The sequence below is a fragment of the Pholcus phalangioides genome, unplaced genomic scaffold, assembly GCF_987345545.1.
Source record: "Pholcus phalangioides strain wild (caught in Gottingen) unplaced genomic scaffold, Ppha-v1.0 ptg000011l_1, whole genome shotgun sequence".
Classification (NCBI taxonomy): domain Eukaryota; kingdom Metazoa; phylum Arthropoda; class Arachnida; order Araneae; family Pholcidae; genus Pholcus; species Pholcus phalangioides.
Window position 1 is genome coordinate 45283564 of NW_028301604.1, and position 24820 is coordinate 45308383.

Sequence of the window (24820 nt, forward strand, 5' to 3'; positions counted from 1 at the left end):
CTCGTGTATGACAAAGGCCAACCAGATGGCCATATGCATATAGAAACGTCCTCTCCACTTGTCAATACAAGATCCATCGAAAGACCGTCCATGTACGGTGCCTTTCAACATATATATATACGCTCCAAGATTGAAATATTCTATCTGCTTCCATAGCTTAGATGGTAGAGCACTCGTCCGGCAAGCGAGAGACCGGGGTTCGAGTGATGAATTTTCACCCTTGTAATCTTCATCTCCACAAGTAACCAGTCTTTCGATGAATCTTGTATTGACAAGTGGAGAGGACGTTTCTATATGTAACAGATGTGTTTATTGGTTGAATTTTTCAAGTTTTATAAAAGGGATTTTATCAAACTTTTATAGTGTAATACATTAGGCCGGGATTACATTATAAAAGTTTCGTAAAAGCTTTTTGATAAAACGTGAAAAATTCAACCAATAAAATCACCGCTTGAATGCAACCGATGCGCCTATTGGTTGAATTTTTCAACTTTTATAAAAGTTATTTTATAAAACTTTATAGTATAATCCCGGCCTTAAGTCCGGGTTACACTATAAAAATTTTATAATTTTTTTAAAAAAAGCAACTAATAAATTTATTGGTTGCATTCGAGCAAAGGCAACCGACAAATTTATTAGTTGCTTTTTTCAAGTTTTATAAAATAACTTTCATAAACCTTTTATAGTGAAACCCCATCCTTATATTAGTCACTTCTGAAATATAAAATTTCATTTGTTCCAGTTTATAGACTGAATATCGAGTAAAATATACTTGTAGGTATCGGGGGAACCACTAAAAATATTCAAGCGCTTAGGGCCTTCAAACGTCTTAATCCAGCCCTGAGTGAACACCGTACGTGGATAACATTGTTTAATAAAAGTATTTTTTTAAAGTTTAAAAAAATCAAAAGATTAAAAATTAAAAAAAAATAAATATTTAAAATAATATTTCAAATATTTATAGTTTTTAAATAATTTTGAAAATTTGAAAAGAAAAAAAAAAGTTATAATTTTGTTTCAAGAATATTGTCTTTTTTTATCACGATTTATGAATTTTATTATTTTTTTTATCATGAATTATTTTCATCTGGGTTAGTAATTAAAAATAATTAAAACTTTATTTTTTAAACTCCCAATTCACGTATGCCGCAATAAGTTCAACCGGAGCTTCAAGTGCGCCGCGGGGCAAGAAAAGTTCAACAACACTGACATAGCCACTTCTTCAATACACACCAACTCCAGCCACATCGCTGTACTGCAATTTACTTCCGTTAAGGAGTTTGGTTGGAAATGAAGGGGCCATCTGTCGAGGGTTGCCTCAAGTTTGTCAAGGGAAAATATCTTAACTGTATTCTTTCCTCCGGTTCGAACCTGGGACCTGACGGCAACCTTCACGGTGGTAGATGAGCATCTTATCACCAAGCCACTTGGGCACGGAATCATAGTGTTCGTAGAAAAGTTTTACAAGTAAAGCACGCTCTTGTAAACTCGATGAAAAATGACAGTTGAAATGATTCTGTTGGAGAGAAACATGTAAACACATTCGGTAGTAGGGGAAAGGTTTTTTTCTGCTCTTAATTTCTTTCAAAACTTTTTATTTACCCTCTGGTACCTTGTATATTTGAATTTACAGTAAAACCTGTTATAACGATACTGTAGGGACCTACAAAAATTATTGTTATAGACATTTATTAAATTATCGTTGTAGACAGTTTGAATATTTTCACTGTTCCGTATTGAATAGGAATTCCGCTGAGACCAAAGAAAATATAGTTATATCGTTATAGACATCACTAACAGGTTTCGCTGAACATGGCAAATACATGGTTCAAAAGAAGAAGAAAAACACACACACACATTGTACCAATTTATTTTTTCAATTTTTTTTTTAGTATTGCGGCGGCTGACCAGACTGTCATCAACAGTCGCTAAACACGAAGACTGCGCCAAAAACCCGATGAATTGTACGTTATCGAACACGATAAATTTAGCCTCAACTGCCGGAGCAGAATGCTTAATCAATCTGTTTTGTATAATTTGAAATGTATATTATAAATGAAAAAAAGTAATACATTTAATAATAGCATATAAATCGCTTGGACACATCATTAATGTTTCATTAATGATGTGTCCAAGGAGTTTTGCAGCAGTAAAATACAACTTTCTGTGCCATTTCAGTTCAAAATAAAGTTATAAAAGTACAATATTTTTTTATCTAGAAAGAGTTGATTGCTTTTTGGTGTCCTTTGGAGAGCTGCTAAAATTTTACATGCTCAAAGATTTATACAATCGCACCAAATTGAATGAAGGAATGAATGAATTGGAAGTGAAATTCAAGGTAAAAATCATTTAACTTTACTAAGCAAGATTTCATCTGTTTATAGGTGACAATAAAATCAAGGCAAACTATGTATTTTGCCCAAATTAACCATTTTTTAGCTAATTAAAAAATCCACTCTATATAATTAAATTGCTGTGTTTATATATTGTTTCAATTAAAAATATTCCAAGAGAGCAAACCAACGTCAGTTTTTTTTTTAATTCAATACTTTTTGTAGAGCTGAAGCAGAGGGTTAAAACGATCCCAAAGTTTCATAGCTTTCGAATAGGTGGTTAAAGCTTTATACCGCGGCACCCCTTTCCCTATTCAACGCTCATCCGCGGATTTCCAGAGCAGTGTAACAAAGGATCGCTTCGAAAAGCATTTGCCAGAGCCACCACTCTGCGGCACCTCTGACAAAGGTTGGAATCGCACAGTTTGAGAAACCCTGCTTTATTCCAAGTATGACCAATTTTTTTTCTAGCCATGTCCCAATTAATTCCATTTTCACAATGCTCGTGCCACTTTAAAAATTTTAAAGTGGCAACGTAGCGTAATTTTCTCAACTATGATATGAACTTTTTTAGTACCTGGTTATCAGTGATTAAGCTGCAACTCAATATTTCTAAATCAGTTTGTATACTTTTCAGACCTTATCAAAAGCCGTTGGACACTGTGTCATTGCCAATAAAATTCAATTGTCGACTCCATTAAATATTTCGGAGTTTTAATTCATGAGCATCTTTCATGGTCCATACAGGGTGGTAACTATCGACCGCCCAATAATTACACACGTGATTCCTTGTGAAAAACTAATATGGAAAAGTGTTTTCCATTTTTCGATCGGACGAATATTAAGTGAGTTATAAGCTTTTAAAATTTTCTGACGTCATTTTTCTAACGGTCAGTTATATGCCAAACACCGAACCAAAGTGCATTTCTCCACCAGCAGTGGGTTGTCACTTCTTAAAAATGAACTGAAATATTCAATGCCATTAGAAGCCAAGTTCGGCCTTCCTTCACGATTGACGCTTTTACTCTCAATGCAGTGTTATAGTATAACCTTGTTGTTACGTGTAAGTACGTATTAGTTTCATCCACTAAATTGGCAAATTCATCACAGATTTTTAAAGTGGTAGCCAAATCAGATCTACTTGAAATTTTTTGTAACCAAATCAATACTTTTTGCCAAAATGTGGTAATTTGTTCTCTTTATCTATCATATCAATATTTTTGGGGAAGGTGCATACAGTGCGTTCTGTTTACTACGCGATCGTTTTTATACGCTGTCGTTTTAATCAGATTACATATTGATCAATAAAACAGGACAATATTTTTTGAGTTATTTTAAAATCTCATCGAAACACAGTGATGTGTAATAAACTTCAAAGAAGATTGCAAAAATGGTAGCTTGACGAAGGTGATTTGTGACCACCCTAAAACACTAAAATAATAACGCTTCGATCAGAAACTTTCGATCAAACTAGTCATTTTATGAATTGGCATATTCAAAATAATTAGAGGTATCTCGGATATTTCCTGTTGATTATTCATCCACTCACATTTTCATACCGATTTCTGCATGTTGCAATGACTGTTTTTCATTTCCTTTTGACTGCAATTGATTTTTATCGCGATGAAATGTTAATAAATTTTTACTTTATCTTTTCACAAGAAAGATTTGGACCACTTTGACATTTTTATTTCAGCCTACATGATTTGCGCAGAACTTGGTCATTTTTTTAAAATGAAGGTTTATTCAGGGGCGTATTTATTCGATTGGACTTTGATTTTTGTAGAGCAAGAACCAATTTGGTCAAACTGCGCCAAAACAAATCACCAATTGAAAATAATTGTGCTTGTCATGTCAAGAAAGGAGGCAATTGCCCTGGGACCCATCTTAAGAGAGACGGACTTTGCCGTCCCGTTGCCCTTATATGTGTATTTCGTTTCTTAATTTTTTTTCCGAAAAATCACGATTACCCTTCCTCTTGGTTCTCAATTTTTGAAATTTGTGAATTTTTTATCACCACGTCTTTACTGTCTATTGCTCCAAATATGATTTTAAGTAGAGCCTACTGTTTCATAGCATAAATGAGATGCCGTAAAAATTTAAACTGTAATTGTTAAACTGTAATCGTGACAATCTTTGTAACTGTGATCGATGTCATTCATCGTGTTTGTTGTGTTACTCAGTTAATTGTGTTGCAGAATTTCAATTAAAAGCTGTGATGCAACATGTAAATCTTTCAGAACTTCTGAATTGAAACTGGTAAAAAAAATTTCATCTTAATTGTTGGAGATGATTTATTCATTTAAGGGGTTTCATGACCCCTGAAGTCGAATTTTCAAACATGACTTTAAAAAAATATTTCATTCAATCGTGAAAATCAGATGCAAAATATTTCTTGTCAATCGGGTTAATTTTTTTTTCAAAATAAAACTAAAAATTAATGAATCACAGTGTAAAAATGTAAATAAGAAAAAGCTCATTCGTTTAAGATTTGAAAGAACCCTATATATATATATACTACACCAAAAATTATGAAATTTTGCAGAAATATTTATATGGCATTTTTTAGTGAGATGAATCTCGAACTTAGATATTTGATCATCAGTTAGAATTTTACGAATTTTAAAGTTTGAAAATATTCAATATTTGTTTTAAAAAATACTAGGGTTAACTTCGAAATCCGAAGTTCATTTTACTAAACATGGCGAGTAACACATATGAGCAAAATTTCAGAATTTTCGGGGTGGCAGTAGCTTTTTCTTAATCTTATGGATGAACTCAAAAGCATCTGCAACCTTATAAAATCGTAATATATATAATTAACACCCACTTAAAAATTTGAAAAGTGTGCACACAGCAACAAAAGATGGGAAAGAAACTGGTTTACTTTCTCGATTGAATAGGATTATAAATACCTCGTATCATTGTGCAGTTTAAAAAAACGTGTGTAAGTTTGGTGAATTTGGCCGGATTTTTAAGTGACGTCATCAATTTTTAAATCGTTATAACTCATTAATTATGAGATCAGATGCTTTATCTTCAGGTTCTCGTGTGATGAGCGATACTACACTACTCGGCAGAACTGTGATGAGGTGGGGTACCCAAAATTCTTTAGGGACCTTCGTCAATTTGAATTGCTTTTCAGCGAGAGATAGAAGCAATGATATGTCGTCCTTTTGAACGTCGAAACTCGGGAGCAGTTTTGGGGTTCAAATTTAAGTTCCGGGTACGTTGACACAGAGCTGGCACCGTTATGATCTACTTCGTTTTGAATCTTAAACTTTTCAAGTGCGAACTGCATCTCCAACTTTCGGACTTCAATTTCCTTTTCCGCTTGAAGCGTTGCTTGTTTCCTTTGATCTTGGCGCTTAGAGTCCGAAATTGTCTAATCGATGACTGTTAGCAGGGATTCTTTCATAAAGTCCTCATCGTAATCGTCGTGGTTGAATATTGCAGATTTTAACTCAGCGACTGTCATGTCGGTTGACACTGCTAGTCCCAATGCTTGAACTAGAACGAGGTCTTGCTTCTTTCCTTTTGCCAAGTAAGCCATATTACACTATATATAAACAAACGTTTCAATAAAAAAATATATATAACACTTTTGAGACGCGCGGAGCGACATAAAAAAAAAAACCGAACATTAGACAATAATTTTCACACTCGACGAACACTTTCGCGAATTTCGAAATAACCAATGCGATAAACTTGTTTCAGGTTGAAAAAGAACATCGGACGAATATTTGCGACGGAAGTTTCACTTGCCAATTGGTAGGTACGTTCAGTCTGAACGCTGACGATCCCCCTCGAGTTGAAAAAATGTCATCTTTCACGTTAGGCGCCAGATTGTAGCCACACGCTGTTTGGAACGTAATTTATTTGAGGAAAACACAAATTACATCGGAGAGATAACAGCGCCTACAATACAAACAGCACGGCGTGTACGCCTTGCCAACAACTTCATCGATCGAACAACTCTCGAACAGCACTGCCACGAGAGCGGATCTCGGGCGCGCCACCTACATTCATGGATACGGCCGGTCTTGACCATCACAAGCTTGAATTGAATATAATTAAAACAAAATACCAATGTATATAAACAAGAAGAGTGAATCCCGATACTAAAATTCATATCAAAATCCATAGCTGTCACAAGATAATTGTAATTGTGATGATCTGAAATAGAGCGCTAAAAAAAAACTAGTCAACTAAGATTTCACACAGCAGTCCCATATAAATTAAAGCACCTAATAGAAGCAGATTTTTTTAAAGATATTTTCTTTGCTTTGCTATTTCCCATAATAACCTATGGCTTATGTGCTAGGGAGCGTGTCCGCAAAATTCACCGACAACAATTCACCGCCGGAAAATTCACCGCTAAAAAAATTCACCGACTAACAATCACCGACAACAGTTCGATGCGAGTCAGCGAGAGAGTGAACAATTGAGTTACTGAGTCAGTGAGAGAGGAGTGATGAGTGACCTAGTGAGTATGTGAGCGAAAGAGTGAGTATGTGAGCGAAAGAGTGAATTAGTTAGTTATTTTTAACCTAGTAGTGTCACAAATGATTAAAAAATCCGATTGTACCGATCTATATTATATTGTCTATATTACAATATTGACCTAATGGCATATTTATAGCTTCAGCGGTTTCGGCTCGGCGTGATTCAAACTCATGACCACCTCCATTATTGAACCCCCTTATGGTCCCCTTAGGCGTCGAATATGGAAAAACCTTTCTTAGTGAGTCTTCACGTCATGAAACAAAACTATTCACAAAATTTGATATTTATAGCTTCAGCGGTTTTGGCTCGGCGATGATGAATCAGTCAGGACATGTTATTTTATATATAGTAATATAGATGTAAATACGCTCTAAAAGACGAGATTTCTAGAAGTTCATCACCCATGGGGATCATGAGGTGTTCAAAAGGTATAGGAAAAAATAATCCATTGCTTACTGATGATCAACAATGTTTTTATAACATCAAAGGGATAACAGGAGATGATTTTGAACATTTTAGGGGGTTAATATATCGCGTATCTACTTACTTTATTATCTTTTACTTCTGTTATTTTATTCCTTTTAACGTTTCATTAGAAGTTTCTGAGTAAAACATAGAGTTAATGGAATTATTGAATATACTTTCTTGTATTGTGCAACAGCAATTTGTAATTTCTTCCGTATCATCTAAATTTCTTCTAATAAAGTCATTATTAAAACTTTCCACCATATTTTTAGGATCACTCACTGGGTCACTCACTCACTGGGTCACTCACTCACTAGATTATTCACTCACTCACTGGGTCACTCACTCACTAGATTATTCACTCACTCACTCACTAGATTATTCACTCACTCACTCACTAGATTATTCACTCACTCACTCACTTTCTAGATTATTCACTCACTCACTAGATCATTCATTCACTCACTATATCATTCATTCACTCACTATATCATTCATTCACTCACTAGACCATTCATTCACTCACTATATCATCACTCACTATATCATTCACTCACTATATCATTCACTCACTTACTCACTCACTAGATCATTCATTCACTCACTTTATCATTCACTCACTCACTTACTCACTCACTAGATAACTCATTCATTCACTAGATCATGGACTCAGTAGCTCGCTCAGTCACTCACTCCCTCGCTTTCTGACTCTCATCGAACTGTTGTCGGTGAATTTTCCTAGCTGTGAATTTTTCGGCTGTTAATTTTCCTGCGGTAAATTTTCCTAGCGGTGAATTGCATGGCGGTGAACTTTCCTAGTAGTGAATTGCATGGCGGTGAATTTTCCTAGCGATGAATTGCGTGGTGGTGAATTTTCCGTAAACCCTTAATACAAATACAAATACAAATACAACGCCACAACAGGCAAAATGCCCAACGAGGTGGCTGATAAAAAGATGCCCATAAAAATATGGTTGTCATATGTTTCAAAAATACAGCAACCCAATTAAAAATGCAATTAACACAAATTACAAACAATATATACACATGATAAAATATTATACGATGCCCATAAAGATTACTTATGGTTGTCTTATTCTAAGAATGGATAGCTTCTCGATTTACCCCAACATGTTTATCGTATTTCTTTTTAAACGTGTCAATTGTGTTACAATTTACTACCTCCGGGGGTAAGCTATTCCATTTATTAACAACCCTATTGGAGAAAAATTCCCTGCGACACCATAACCTTGCATTGTCCCTCACCAATCGATACTGGTGTCCCCTTGTAAAAGCAGTCGATTGGCGGTGTACTAAAAGTTCATGGTCCATCCTATCCATCCCATTGAAAATTTTGAACACTTCGATCATATCTCCTCGACACCTGCGTTCATCCAATGTAAACATATTCAAAAAATGAAGTCTTTCTTCATAACTCAAGCCCTGTGTGCCAATAAGGACACGCGTAGCTCTTCTCTGCACCCCTTCAACCAAGTCTATGTCCCTCTGTAGGTATGGTCTCCAAAACCTTACAGCATACTCCAGTCCAGGACGAACTAAGCCTCGAAAAAGCGGAAGAATGACTTTAGGAGAACGCGAAGAGACCTTTTTGAAAATGAGACCAAGCATTCTATTCGATTTTTTGACAACCGCTGAACAATGTTCAGAAAACTTAAGTCGCTCGTCAATGAGAATTCCCAAATCGGTGACTCTAGTTGCATCCGGGATAGTGACACCATTCAACTCGTAAGAGAACCGTGGGTTGTTCGAACCAAAATGAGCGACCATGCACTTATCTACGCTAAACGTCATGCTCCATTCATTTGCCCATGCTGCAATCTTGTTTAAGTTGGTCTGGAGCAACTCCCTATCGCTTTCATTCCCGATTACCCCCATTAGCTTCACATCATCTGCGAATTTGCTAGTAATTCCATCGATACCCTGATCGAGTTTATCGATAAAAAGTGAAAAAAGTATGGGGCCAAGGACACTTCCCTGAGGAACTCCACTTGTGACGTCTGTCCAACCAGAGAATTCCCCGTTCACCATAACTCGTTGCGACCTATCTCTTAACCACGATTCTATCCAATTCAGCAAGTTGCCCCCTATTCCAATCTCGTGTAAACGCTTCAAGAGTTTGCCATGTTGGACCCGATCGAATGCCTTCTGGAAATCAAGGTAAACAACGTCGACATTTTTGCTCTTACCCAAAGCCTTAGTCACGTAATCATAGAAGCAAAGGAGGTTAGTTACACATGACTTCCCCTTCCTGAACCCATGCTGATTATCCGACAATACATTATTCTCGTCTATCCACTTCACAAACTGCCTTTTGATGATAATTTCCAAAATTTTCGAGAGGGAGCTCGTCAAACTCACTGGACGATAATTAGACACCACTTCTCTACTACCCTTCTTAAATATCGGAACAACGTTAGCCAGTTTCCAATCTCTCGGGACGATACCCTCAGCAACACTACTCCTGTATATCTGTGCGACTGGCCCCAACAATTCATTAGCACCTTCCCTGAGAACCCTGGGATAGATATCATCTGGTCCTGGTGCTTTGCTTGCACATACATTTCTTAGAAGATTTAGGACCTCCACGTCTTCCACTTGAATATCGTTGAGCGTTTTATTACCCCATGCAACACCCGTATATCGAATATCATTATCTCCATTAAAAACCGACGCGAAAAAGTCATTGAAAGCACTACACATGCCTACATTGCTCTCTACTTTTGAGCCTCCTATCGAGAGGGGGCCAACTGTCCCCTTACATCCATTATTGACGTATCGAAAAAATGATTTTGGGTCAGAGCCAATGTTATCTGCCAACCTAGATTCAACTTGCTTTTTACTATCCCTTATCGCTTTCTTCAACAGTCTTCTTTTATCAGTAAACAATGATAGGTCACCTCGTCCACTTTTATACTCTCTGAATGCTCTTTTCTTTTCAAGATAAAGGTTCCGCACGCTATCCGTGAACCATAGAGGGTGTGATGTACAAACACGCTTTTTTCGAACAAAGGGTATGACGTCGTGCAAAACAGAGGACAGCTTCGTACTAAATTCTTCCCATTGACTTACCACCCCTACTGATTCCAACCGGTCTTTGAAAACTTCCGCTAACCTTCTTCGCAAAACATCAAAGTTAGTTCTCCGAAAACAAGGAACCAATCTTTTGTTATCAACCTTACCCGAGGAAAAGTTACAGTGAAATCTGACGATACGATGATCACTGGAAGAAAACTCTTCCCCCACCGAAACATGTTCAACTAGATCCTCAGAACTAGTAAGAACTAAATCCAAAATAGCAGTACCCCTAGTGGCTTCTGATACATGCTGATACAAAAAATTTTCGAGCACCAACTTAAGAAAGTCTCTTTCATACTGATTTCCAGATGAAAGGTTCTCCCAATCAATACCCGGGTAATTGAAATCCCCTAGTATGAGAACCCTCTTTCGCTTACACATGTAGGAAATTTCATCGTGCATTTTGGCGATGTAGTTTTGATCCCTATTCGGTGGATTGTAACAAACCCCAACAATAAGCTTATGACGTCTTTTGTTCTCAAGTTCAACCCATATGGTTTCAATATCACTTCTATGTACGTTACACTCTCTAGCCTTCAAACATGATTTCACGTATATCAACACTCCACCCCCTTTCCTATCAGATCTATTTCTCAAAAAAGTATCGTATCCGGAGATGTGTAAGAAAGATTCATCCCCATCGTTTGCCCAAGATTCTGTAATGGCTATAAGATCCAAGTCCTCCACAACTATCATAGTTTCTAAAAAATCTTTCTTGTTACCCAAGCTCCTGGCATTTATTAACACACATTTTAATTTGCCCGGTGGTTTGTTGTCAATCGAGAAGCCATCCAAGTCAGAGGTGGGTAATTCCCCGTCAGTACTGTTGTGATTATCATTAACTAACCCGCATTCCCGACTACGTGGTCTGGGAGTAAAAAACCTGACCTAAGACTATCGTAAACCTCCCAGACCCCTCTCTTATTTAGATGGATCCCATCCGAACGAAGCCACCTATCGGTAAATGCGGGAAGCTCCAAGAACGTGACCCCAAGTGAGGAGCAAATGTCCTTCAGGCCTATATTGAATTGGTGGATCCTACTCCTATATCCCCTACTACCCCTTGGCAGCACTGGAATCACTGCCACATCTGAACTCCCCTCCCTAGCGGATAATAGTAAATCCCGGTATTCTGACAGAGACTCACTAATATTCGCTCCTACCTGATTTGTTCCCACCCACAGAATCACCCGCAAGGGCAACTTTCGGCGATGAAAAACGTCTCGAACGTTGCCAATCTTCCCCCCAGGAAGACAACAGCGCTCGAAACCCCGAAAATCCCTACACACTCGGTTCCCAAGTTCCCTAACCATAGAATCGCCGATGATTAAACCCCTATCACTATCCCCCTCTACCTCATCCACGACCACCCATTCGCCCTCTAAAATGTCGTTGTTCGTGGAGATTGCTTCTTCATCAACAGGTGGCTCGACGACCAGAGGGTCCGTTATAACCGGACCCTCTAGCACCCTAACTTTTTCCCGTAAAGCTTCGACCTCGTGTTCCAGCCTTTTTCTATCCAAGCACCCCTTACAATTGAAACTATCAGCTACTATACCCCTAGACCAGGGAAACCTCCCGTCGCAAGCTCTACACAACACTAGTCGAGGTCGAGGCATACTAACACTATTGCTAAAGCTAGATAATAATAATAATACTTAACAATACGAAAATGAGAAACGTTAACTGGAAATTAAAATAATGTAAAATACATTACTATGCAAAATATACGTAAGAGATTATACGAAAAAATTACGTAAAGTAGAATGCTCAGCACTAAATCACGAAGAATAAAATAAATATGTATATAAAGAATACAACACCCTCTAAAAAAAGTATTAAGCTACGAAGTACAATTTATACTTATTAGAATTACAACTCTAACTAACTATCGACTCTAACTAACTAACAACTTAGCTAACTATCTCAAAACACTAACACTACAACAATAGGCCCAAATGGAAGGAAAACAACGTTATTGAGAGTACCCGGGAAAAAGTATACACTGTTTGCTAACACTAACGTCCAAAACCTACGAACTTATATCAAAGAAGCGAGCGAACCTGGCGAAAAAACAACGAAAATGAAATGCGAACGAGAAAAATAAATATAAGTCGATCGAAAATACACAACGAAAATTTAAAAAAAAATGAGAGCAATATAAAAAAAAAAACCACTTATCTCACAATCCAACGTGCGCTAAAAAAAAAAGAAAATCACCGCAGAATATGACCCAAAAATAAACAACACGCTAAGTAAAACTCACGAGAACGAAGAAAAACACAAAGAAAGACACAAAATGGCGCACTGGCGTGTCGGTGAGCGGAGCGCGATAATAGCACGTCCGTTCCCAACGACGGTGAAGACGATGGTCTTGAGGACCATGGTCTTAGGGAGGGACATACCAAACTAACATTGAAAAACTAAATATATACAATAAGACTTATGACAATGGACACATATCTCCAAAACAATACTGAAATAAACCAGCACACCTAACTAAAATAAAAACACCTAAAAAAAAACACCATACTTTAAACATCAGGAAGCTATCTGTTTATAGAATGATTAACTTCTTAACAAAAACAACGAATTGTTACAGAGAAAAACAACTAGAGCTGCGATAAAATTCAAACGCGAATATCAAATACCAAAAAAAAACAAAAAAAAAACATCTTTTCCAGAAAAAAGTTTCTCTTTCAATACACCTAAAATAATGAATTATTTTCAGAGTATCAAACAACTACCAATATTAACAAAAAGTATGAAATATATCAATATGTAAAAATGTGAAATAATGAAAATATTTTCTTGGTATGATGAAACAATGCAATTGCTATATTTCATTTTCTTGCCTAGTCAATAAAATATACCTAGACACTAATAAATAAATTATATCCTCTACACTAAATCACGTACAATATATAAATTTTGAATTTTTTCTTTGTGAAATTTAAAAAAAAATTTAAATCACAATTGGCTATTTTAACTCTATAATGCCCAGATCGCCCCAAGTCGGCCGAGTAAGTTAATGCCCATAACCGCCTCAAGTCGGCCCAGCTAGGGGGTATGGGTATGTTTTGGTGGGCTTTTGTCACCAACGGGGAAGAAGATGAAAACTCTTGTCAGAGGCGGGAACGGAAAAGACAATTGCAACGCCCTATCAATGGGATTTTAAAAGCTGATGTACTAGAATGTTCCTTGAGAATGGACTAAGGGTACTCAATGCATTTTACAAAGAAATAATACTGTGATGAAAGGGGTGTTTTCAGTATATATATATATATATATAGACAAATTATCTCCCGAAAATCCATTGAAATGAAAGGGTGAACGTCAGTGCAAAGGGTGGCATGAATAGAAACTCATGGAGAAAGGGTGGGGAGAGGGAAAGTGGCCGAAATTTGGACGAGTCCACTTCGAACACAAAAAACTTGGTATTTTCATGACCCTCCCAGGTTTTCTATCTGGGCGTTAAAGAGTTAAATTTATTAACCAATTTTATTTCACCACTTATTACTTAAAGACTAATTCACTATCTTAGGGTCGAATAAAAGAGAACAATGAAAATTCCTAAATAACTTTATAAGTAATACGAAAAATATCACTTTACCAAATCATGATAAACCACACCCACTAGCTAACTCTTTTAATACCAATTTCATTGATCGGGTGAAAAATGATGATATAAACAATCAAGAGGAGAGCAATTTTACTCATATTGAAAATTCTAATATTAATTCATTTGTTCTTCGAGAAATTGATTTCACACAACTTGATAAAATTTACTTAAATCACTAAATAATAGGAAACTTGCGGGAAGTGATGTCTTAACATCCAGAATGCTCAAGATTATCTATCGTCACCACCCATCGATTATAATTGATCTGATCAACGAATCTCTAAGTACCGGAATTTTTTTTACTGAACTCAAAAAAACTATTCTCACACCCATATACAAAACGGGTAACAAAGAGGATTTGAACAACTACAGACCTATTTCAATATTACCTGTTATGTCGAAATTAATAGAAAAATGGATTTAACAACAACTTAATTCTTATTTAAAAGCTATTTAATTATTATTCGCATTGTCAATTTGCTTATAGAGAAAAAATCAACACTGAAATGGCTACGACTAAATTTTTGGATTACATAACAAATCGTATAAATAATCATAAAAAGGTAGCAGCTGTGTTTATAGATATTAGCAAGGCATTTGATTCAGTCAATTGGGATATTTTATTAGAAAAACTTAAAAATATTGGAATAAGAGGCCTTCCCCTTGACTGGTTTAGATCTTTTATTATAAATAGGAAACAGTCGGTAAGAATTAATAACAGTGTAAGTGATTTGAAATAATAAATACAGGGGATGTACCACCTTCTGATTCTTAACAAGAATCCGCTTCTTAACTATGGATTTGATCTTTAGTTAAGAATCGAGAGAGAACTTTGCTACCACATTCTTAACTAAGAATCGTTTTTGTTCCATAGTTAAGAATCCAGTTAAGAACCAAGGCTACCCACTTCTTAGCTTGATTCTTAGTAAACATTTTTTTTTCTTCTATGCGAGATAACTTAAATTCTTTCTTTATTAGAAGTTTTTTATAATTCATATTTTAAAAAATGGAAAAAAAATTAGCAATACATTTTTATTTCCAAATAAGGAATTCTCAGACTTTTTAAGTTATCGAAAAGTTACCTGAAGGTTGTGTGGGAGAGTTGGAAACAGTGTTAGAGTCTATATACCGCATATATATGTTGATAATAGTGATAAAATATCGGATTATTTCAATACAGTTTAATAAATTTTGCTACATTTATCACATTTACCAGTGATTATGCATAATTCTCAAATTTTCAATCCATAAATATCATGAGCGATGAGTCGTAAATACAATTTCTTTCATATTATGGGAACTTGTAGATTTGCAATTTTTTATTAGTTTAAAACTTGAGAGAAAATTGAATTTCGCCCACAAAATATGTGAGATAAAGCTTTTATCGGCCGAAATATAATTATACATAAATTAAAAATCATTATTAACCTGGGGCAAACGATGGGGATGAATCTTTCTTACACATCTCCGGATACGATACTTTTTTGAGAAATAGATCTGATAGGAAAGGGGGTGGAGTGTTGATATACGTGAAATCATGTTTGAAGGCTAGAGAGTGTAACGTGCAGAGAAGTGATATTGAAACCATATGGGTTGAACTTGAGAACAAAAGACGTCATAAGCTTATTGTTGGGGTTTGTTACAATCCACCGAATAGGGATCAAAATTATATCGCCAAAATGCATGATGAAATTTCCTACATGTGTAAGCGAAAGAGGGTTCTCATACTAGGGGATTTCAATTACCCGGGTATTGATTGGGAGAACCTTTCATCTGGAAATCAGTATGAAAGAGACTTTCTTAAGTTGGTGCTCGAAAATTTTTTGTATCAGCATGTATCAGAAGCCACTAGGGGTACTGCTATTTTGGATTTAGTTCTTACTAGTTCTGAGGATCTAGTTGAACATGTTTCGGTGGGGGAAGAGTTTTCTTCCAGTGATCATCGTATCGTCAGATTTCTCTGTAACTTTTCCTCGGGTAAGGTTGATAACAAAAGACTGGTTCCTTGTTTTCGGAGAACTAACTTTGATGTTTTGCGAAGAAGGTTAGCGGAAGTTTTCAAAGACCGGTTGGAATCAGTAGGGGTGGTAAGTCAATGGGAAGAATTTAGTACGAAGCTGTCCTCTGTTTTGCACGACGTCATACCCTTTGTTCGAAAAAAGCGTGTTTGTACATCACACCCTCTATGGTTCACGGATAGCGTGCGGAACCTTTATCTTGAAAAGAAAAGAGCATTCAGAGAGTATAAAAGTGGACGAGGTGACCTATCATTGTTTACTGATAAAAGAAGACTGTTGAAGAAAGCGATAAGGGATAGTAAAAAGCAAGTTGAATCTAGGTTGGCAGATAACATTGGCTCTGACCCAAAATCATTTTTTCGATACGTCAATAATGGATGTAAGGGGACAGTTGGCCCCCTCTCGATAGGAGGCTCAAAAGTAGAGAGCAATGTAGGCATGTGTAGTGCTTTCAATGACTTTTTCGCGTCGGTTTTTAATGGAGATAATGATATTCGATATACGGGTGTTGCATGGGGTAATAAAACGCTCAACGATATTCAAGTGGAAGACGTGGAGGTCCTAAATCTTCTAAGAAATGTATGTGCAAGCAAAGCACCAGGACCAGATGATATCTATCCCAGGGTTCTCAGGGAAGGTGCTAATGAATTGTTGGGACCAGTCGCACAGATATACAGGAGTAGTGTTGCTGAGGGTATCGTCCCGAGAGATTGGAAACTGGCTAACGTTGTTCCGATATTTAAGAAGGGTAGTAGAGAAGTGGTGTCTAATTATCGTCCAGTGAGTTTGACGAGCTCCCTCTTGAAAATTTTGGAAATTATCATCAAAAGGCAGTTTGTGAAGTGGATAGACGAGAATAATGTATTGTCGGATAATCAGCATGGGTTCAGGAAGGGGAAGTCATGTGTAACTAACCTCCTTTGCTTCTATGATTACGTGACTAAGGCTTTGGGTAAGAGCAAAAATGTCGACGTGGTTTACCTTGATTTCCAGAAGGCATTCGATCGGGTCCAACATGGCAAACTCTTGAAGCGTTTACACGAGATTGGAATAGGGGGCAACTTGCTGAATTGGATAGAATCGTGGTTAAGAGATAGGTCACAACGAGTTATGGTGAACGGGGAATTCTCTGGTTGGACAGACGTCACAAGTGGAGTTCCTCAGGGAAGTGTCCTTGGCCCCATACTTTTTTCACTTTTTATCGATAAACTCGATCAGGGTATCGATGGAATTACTAGCAAATTCGCAGATGATGTGAAGCTAATGGGGGTAATCGGGAATGAAAGCGATAGGGAGTTGCTCCAGACCAACTTAAACAAGATTGCAGCATGGGCAAATGAATGGAGCATGACGTTTAGCGTAGATAAGTGCATGGTCGCTCATTTTGGTTCGAACAACCCACGGTTCTCTTACGAGTTGAATGGTGTCACTATCCCGGATGCAACTAGAGTCACCGATTTGGGAATTCTCATTGACGAGCGACTTAAGTTTTCTGAACATTGTTCAGCGGTTGTCAAAAAATCGAATAGAATGCTTGGTCTCATTTTCAAAAAGGTCTCTTCGCGTTCTCCTAAAGTCATTCTTCCGCTTTTTCGAGGCTTAGTTCGTCCTGGACTGGAGTATGCTGTAAGGTTTTGGAGACCATACCTACAGAGGGACATAGACTTGGTTGAAGGGGTGCAGAGAAGAGCTACGCGTGTCCTTATTGGCACACAGGGCTTGAGTTATGAAGAAAGACTTCATTTTTTGAATATGTTTACATTGGATGAACGCAGGTGTCGAGGAGATATGATCGAAGTGTTCAAAATTTTCAATGGGATGGATAGGATGGACCATGAACTTTTAGTACACCGCCAATCGACTGCTTTTACAAGGGGACACCAGTATCGATTGGTGAGGGACAATGCAAGGTTATGGTGTCGCAGGGAATTTTTCTCCAATAGGGTTGTTAATAAATGGAATAGCTTACCCCCGGAGGTAGTAAATTGTAACACAATTGACACGTTTAAAAAGAAATACGATAAACATGTTGGGGTAAATCGGGAAGCTATCCATTCTTAGAATAAGACAACCATAAGTATTCTTTATGGGCATTGTATAATATTTTATCATGTGTATATATTGTTTGTAATTTGTGTTAATTGCATTTTTAATTGGGTTGCTGTATTTTTGAAACATATGACAACCATATTTTTATGGGCATCTTTTTATCAGCCACCTCGTTGGGCATTTTGCCTGTTGTGGTGTTGTATTTGTATTTGTATTTGTATTTGCTGCTGCGTTTGTTTTTTTCAGTGTACGTGAAAAAGCCAACATTACAGAAGCGATGACCATTTTTAATATTGATGATCACTATATATTATTGTTATTTCACCACGAAGCAGCTATGCAATACATGTACATCACCACGTTCAATTCACCATGACAATTAATTTAAAGAAACATGAAGCATATTATAAAAATTATTGTTAGTCTTGTAATGTTAGCTTCACTTACATACATAATGTAAACACAACTATGATTCATTTATCGCATTAACCATGGTTTGACAATTATGCATAATGACCTACAAATTGATAGATTCACGGTATATGAGCAAAATTTATCAAACTTATCGAAATGGCCGGTGATTATTTATATAATAACAGTTCTTTATCACTTTCACCATAACATATATAGCATAGCCCCTCTTCATGGAGGGTGGCAGGGATCCATCCCAGTGAACGTGGGATGAATCTTTGATTTGAATCATATCGGATGATTAAGTATGGATATGTTTGTTTTTTACTGCAACATGTTAAAAAAATATAATGTATTTATCATTTCTTCAAAACCGTATTCACATTTGCTGAAATAATCTCCGCCATTTTTTCAGGCTAGCGTCGCTCTAAAATTTCTTTTCCTCTCCATCTTGTCAACAACAAGTTGTTAATTTTTAGCTGGGCGCTGATTGGCCAATGGCGAAATTCCCCAAAAGGGAAATTTATCGGCCTGTCCATCGTCACGTTACCTTAAGTATAACTTTTAACAATCCCACCGTGGTTGCATTCGGAGCTCGATTCTTAACGTGATTCTTACGAACCGATTCTTGCGTATGGATGATTGGTTATTAAGAATCAGAAGGTGGTACACCCCCAGGTGTACCTTAACGATCGGTTTTGGGACCAATACTTTTCTTAATTTATATACACTCATGTCCATAAATTGAGGATAATGCCATCTCCGGCAAATAAAGGTTCAGAAACAAAACAAACGTTACTTATTCATAAAGCCCATTTATTACACAAAAGATAAAGAACAAAAACGATGGTGTATATATGATACCATTCATAAAAACTACAATTTTTGCTCCCTGGAGCAATTGTAAAGAATATCGCCTTTACAAAAACTTACTATTACATGGTTGGTATGATGGTTAATACATTGTATGTCTCCCATGCGATGAAATACAGTCCGTACAATGCCTAGGCATGCTGAGTATCAAATTATCGATCTGATCTTGAGGAAGCTCACTCCACTCAGCAAGCAATGCTCTCCGAAGTTCCGGTACACATGTAGGAGGTGGTGGACGGGCTGCAACTCGTCGGCCAAGCAGGTCCCACACATGCTCTATCGGATTCAAGTCAGGTGAGAATGCTGGCCATTCCATACGGGTTATATCCTCAGATTCAAGGCATTCGTTTACGATGTTTGCTCGTTGAGGACGGGCGTTGTCATCCATAAACACAAATTCTGCGCCCATGGCACCCCTAAACAGACGTACATGTTGTTCCAGAATGATGTCCCGATAAATTTGGGCTTTCATGGTTCCGGTTTGAACATGCAGATCTGTTCTGGAACCCAGTATAATTCCACCCCAAACGAGCAATGCTGCACCACCGTAACGGTGTCGTTCAATGATGCTGTCTTGGTGGTAACGGGTACCTGGCGTTCTCCATATGAAAGTCCGACGTGAATCAGACTGCAAGCTAAACCTGGACTCGTCGGAAAACATCACACAAGCCCACTGTGACGATGTCCACATTGCATGTTCTCTACTCCAGGCTAATCGCTGCCGACAGTGAGTTGCCGTGAGCGGAACACATCTGACAGGCCTGCGAGCATATAGACCAATATCTCCCAAACGTCTGTACACGGTTTGCCTTGAAACTGTGGTACCCGTGGCTGCAGATAGCTGACGAGACAAGTCGGATTCTGTGCTCCGTCTGCTTCTTTTGGCAGTTACTGCCAAATACCGGTCTTCATTCGGCGTTGTAACTCGGGGGCGACCTGTACTGTAACGTCTACTGACATTTCCGTTATCTTGGAATCGTTGCCAAAGCCTAGAGATGACAATTTGGGCAAGTTCCTCGGATACTTCCATCTGAGTACTCCCACATTCCAGGCGGCCGATAATTCTACCACGTAAAAAATCATCCACATGCGTCCTCTGTGTCATAACTATTCGCTTATGGCACTGAGCGCCTTACAGAACTCTTGTGAACAATTTTACTTCTTTGCCACCACTCCTTATATACCTCCTCTTACACTCTCGTCATTGTGACGTACTATCGGCATCATCTGGTGGCTTCCTAAAACTTGCATATCATTCTTGCAGATGTGTGTGATAATTCTACAGGTTAAATTTTTACTTTAGATTTCGATTTCCGCGTGATTCTGAATTATCCTTAATTAATGGACATGAGTGTATTAACGAGACGCAGAGATTATAATAGTTCAGGCGGAATTTTTGTTTATACAAAAAATTCCCTTCAGTTTTTCGAACTTGATTCTATAGTAATGCAAACAGGAAAATTGATAGTTATTCAAGAGCCTACATTAATATTTACCATCTTCAGCTTGTATAGATAACATTCATTCCCATAAACCTTCAAAGCTAACGGTTAGCTTTGAAACCGTTAGCTTCGAAGGTTATTCGGTAAAAGAGTTTCAAAGAGCCATACGACCGCGCCTGGAAAACAACAACAATAGTAACGAAGGAAATCGGGAACCCAGAGCCAAAGCCTATTTACCTTACATCCGGAAAGTCACCGATCGAATAGGTAAAGTTTTGGAAAAGTTCAATATCAAGCCCATTTTCAAACCCACCAGAAACTTAGCACAATCGCTACGCTCGGCAAAAGATCCGAGAGACCCGCTGTGCATGGCAGGTGTCTACAGGATTCCATGCTCGTGTGAAAAAGTATAGTTAGGAACAACAAAAAGAAGTACTGCTACAAGAATAAAGGAACACCAGAGGAGCTGCCGCCTGGTTAAACGGAAAGTTCAGCCGTTGCAGAACATATGTGGGAAACCGGCCTCAAAATTAAATTTGAAAACACCGAGGTAGTATCGTCGGAGGTGCACTACCATGCTCGTCTTCATAGAGAAGCCATTGAAATATTCAAGCACCACAACATGAATCGAAAGGAGGAGACGATGAAGGTACATCCCACTTGGGTCCCGGTACTTCAGCGGCGCAGAGAGTCAAGATGTGCCCCCGATGAATGTCAGAGAGAAAATGACTTCGACAGCCAATCGTCGCCAGACACCACTTTCAGCCAATCGGCGCACAACACCTCCACACGCCGCGGAGCAATAAATCAACACAAAATCAAGCAGTAGCGCCCCAGATTCCGTAGGGGACGGTCGCAAAACTTCTTTGCTCCCAATGTTACCCAAAACTTAACTTCACGGCCCGTACTCAGTCGGAGCCCATATCTCAAAAAATTAATTAATTAATGTTTTCTTGATTAATGACAATTTCCAGGATGTCTGCCCGAAATAGCATCGAAGAGGTTCCAGTCTGTTTCTTCCACGAAAGAGTGGCAAAGCCCAACAACTGTGGCTGGCAGAAACTAACCGAGGAATTCCTGAGATAATCTATTACGGAGGAACATGTCAACAGCATGCAGGAATTCTTCACCACCATTGAAGAACCATACGACAGCCTTCTACGCGCCGACAACAAGGCAGCGAAACCCTGTAAGAATGGCTTCACGTTCCAGACTGCATACTCTGACTTCCGGAAAATCACGGATAGAAACGAGATACAACGCATCCAGAGCCTGGCCGACGGTGCGATAAAATATCTCATAAATTATCCCTACCCGTGCTACTTTGAGGACTACCCGGGACTCGCCCACATGAGACGGAGGGAAGTCCAGAAAAATATGGAAGAAATCGGGATGCCAAAACCATCGCCGACAAAAGATGAAGCCGCGGTCTCACCCATCCGGGATCGTCAAGCCGATGCAAGGTTCACGAAAAAAGTTGCACCACCGGCAATCAGCTTTGATCTCCCGTCTTGCCCCCTGAACCCTCCGACGTCTCCGGAAAAATCCTTTACGGACGAATCTTCTGTGTTCTCCCCGATCCCATCAGGGAATCAGTCAGGAAGAACGTCGTTTTCCCCGCCCATCCTTGCCAAACCGACCAATCGGAACACAGGTACCCTGACCAAGCACCGCCCACTTCGGTGACTGACACTTTGCCTAGCACGGCGACAACACAGTCTCGCTATGCCGTTTCCTTCTTCGGCGACGGCCGCTGGTTGCAAATTGCTAATCCCATCAGGAACTTGTGCAAGGAGAAATTCGAAGTAAAGTTCACGAAGGACCACTACCGCATTCTCTTCGCAAATGCAAGTGATCAACAAAATGCTCTCACTTTCCTTCGTGAAAATAACTTCACCATTGAACATTCTTCTGTTCAAACTCAAGAATCATTTCGCTTCGTTCTCAAGGGGCCTGACCATTTGACCCCCACAAGCGAAATTATAAACGAACTTTGCAATCTCGGATTCGAAATTATCGACATCTCCCAACTTTCATCAACCAGAAACCGACGGAAAAAGCGAAAACTTCCGCTCTGGAAGGTTGGGCTCCCCCCGCACCGAGAAATCGCGAAATCTTCTTTTTCTTCGCGAAATCAAGTATCTGGCAGTTAAGGTCGACTTCTACATACCCCAGCCGCAAGTCCCCGAAGCGGTGCACAAAATGCCAGCGCTGGTCTCATCTCGCCGCGGAATGCAACTTCGAGGAGCGCTGCATCAAGTGTACAAATTCCCACAAAACCGAAGACCATGCTCCAAGATAAAAGGGAAAGACACTCCAGAATGCGTCAACTGTTTAAAAAACCACCCCGCTAGCTCCAGGAACTGTAGTGTATATAGAGCCGAACTAATGATGCTCAAATCCGGCACCCCACCGCAGGAAAAAACGGGACAAGGTAATAACTCAGTTTCGCAAAGTGCTGAAAATACCAAGAAACCAGCAAAAGTGACCTTTCTCCCTCACAGCGTTCAACTTAATCGCTCTCCTTCAAAAAAAATCTGTGTCGACATCTCCCCTAAAGGAAATTTTCCCGCTTCGACTCCAGGAAAAATTTCGCCCACGCTCAGTCCCGTCGACAAACTTTCAAAAAGGCCCGAAAAAATTTTGAAGTCCAACGGCCAGTCGAAAGCCAATAGTAACGCAAGTTTAATTACTACGGACTTCGCTACGAGCGCCCGCTCTACGGACTTGCAGAAAAACTCAAAGCCAGAATTCCTCGAACAGCCGAGTAACCGAGACCGCTCCGAAAAAAGCCGAACCTCCCACGGCAGCACCGGTCCACACCCGAGCCGAGTACATCAGTGACACATCCGACGCTGAATCGGACTGCCCGAACTCTACTCTTTACATGTTCGAGTATGCCAAGCTCTGTTTCGAGGAAATTTTAAAATTCAAATCGAAGAAAGATAAACGTGCTGTCTTCGACAAGTTCATCTCTGAAGCAGGCAGCATCATCGTCAAACCTTAAGCCTTTTTCGCAATTTGAAAATTTCATCGAATTTTCCTTATTTAATCGTATTTCTCTTTCTTTCTTCTTTCCTCTTTACCCATCTTTTCTCAAAAAAAAAAAAAATCCCTTCAAAAAAACTTAACTAACACTATCTCTCTTTTTTTCCCATTTCTTGCCGCTAACAACTTTGTGCATTTCATGTTTCATTCCCACAGGTTCCAGCCAATACGGAATCGAGGAAGCGCCTAAACCAATCACAGACGCGCAGGTCAACATCGAAGCGTTGCCCGACCGGGCTTCTTCACAAGCGAAGCATAATCATAATGACAACACAAGACACACACGCCCAGCCATCGAACGGGACGGTCATGCGAAAAATCGCTCCGATGCCAAAGCCTATCGGACTTAGAAATTTTTAACAGCCAACCCTAAATTAATTTTCAGTTAAAATTTGAAACACAATCCGTACTCAGTCGGATACCTAAATACATAAGAAATGACTTGTAATAGAACTCAGTTTAATTGTTACTTCCACGATATTTTTCTGGGCCCCCAAAACTGGAGATGGTCTGACTTGGAAAAGCTATGCTGGGACAAGGAAGCCAAAGCTGACGACATAGCCGCAGCAGCCGAACAGCTGATACATGTAGCTGAACACGACTTCCAAGCCTTCTATAGATTACTGCAGGCCAGCAAGAACAAATTCAAGCCATGCTCCAGCGACAATATCCTGGACAAGCTCATATGGTTAACCAAAGAGATCCCCAACCAAGATAAGAGGGACCAACATAACCAAAAGATTTGGAGCACTGTCAAGGATCTTTCGGTCCATGGAAAATGTAAACTAGCTGAGACGCCATCACTGTTCAACCGACTTGACATCTTGCTATGCCAAAGATTCGCGAACTCACTTGAGAAAAACCCGGACAAGATTCCCGGAAAAAAACGGAAAAAGGGAAGCCCAAGAGACAGCCATGAAAAGTCTCCTCAAGGCTCCGCCCTTGCATAATACTAAT

General features: G+C 38.7%; 1 protein-coding gene across 4 annotated transcripts in view; it reads right to left on the bottom strand.

The window, feature by feature from the left end:
- The window catches only part of LOC149080464 (NGFI-A-binding protein 1-like), a 567589-nt gene that overhangs the window by 233735 nt on the left and 309034 nt on the right, over positions 1–24820 (bottom strand). The gene's annotated exons all lie outside the window — the stretch shown is intronic.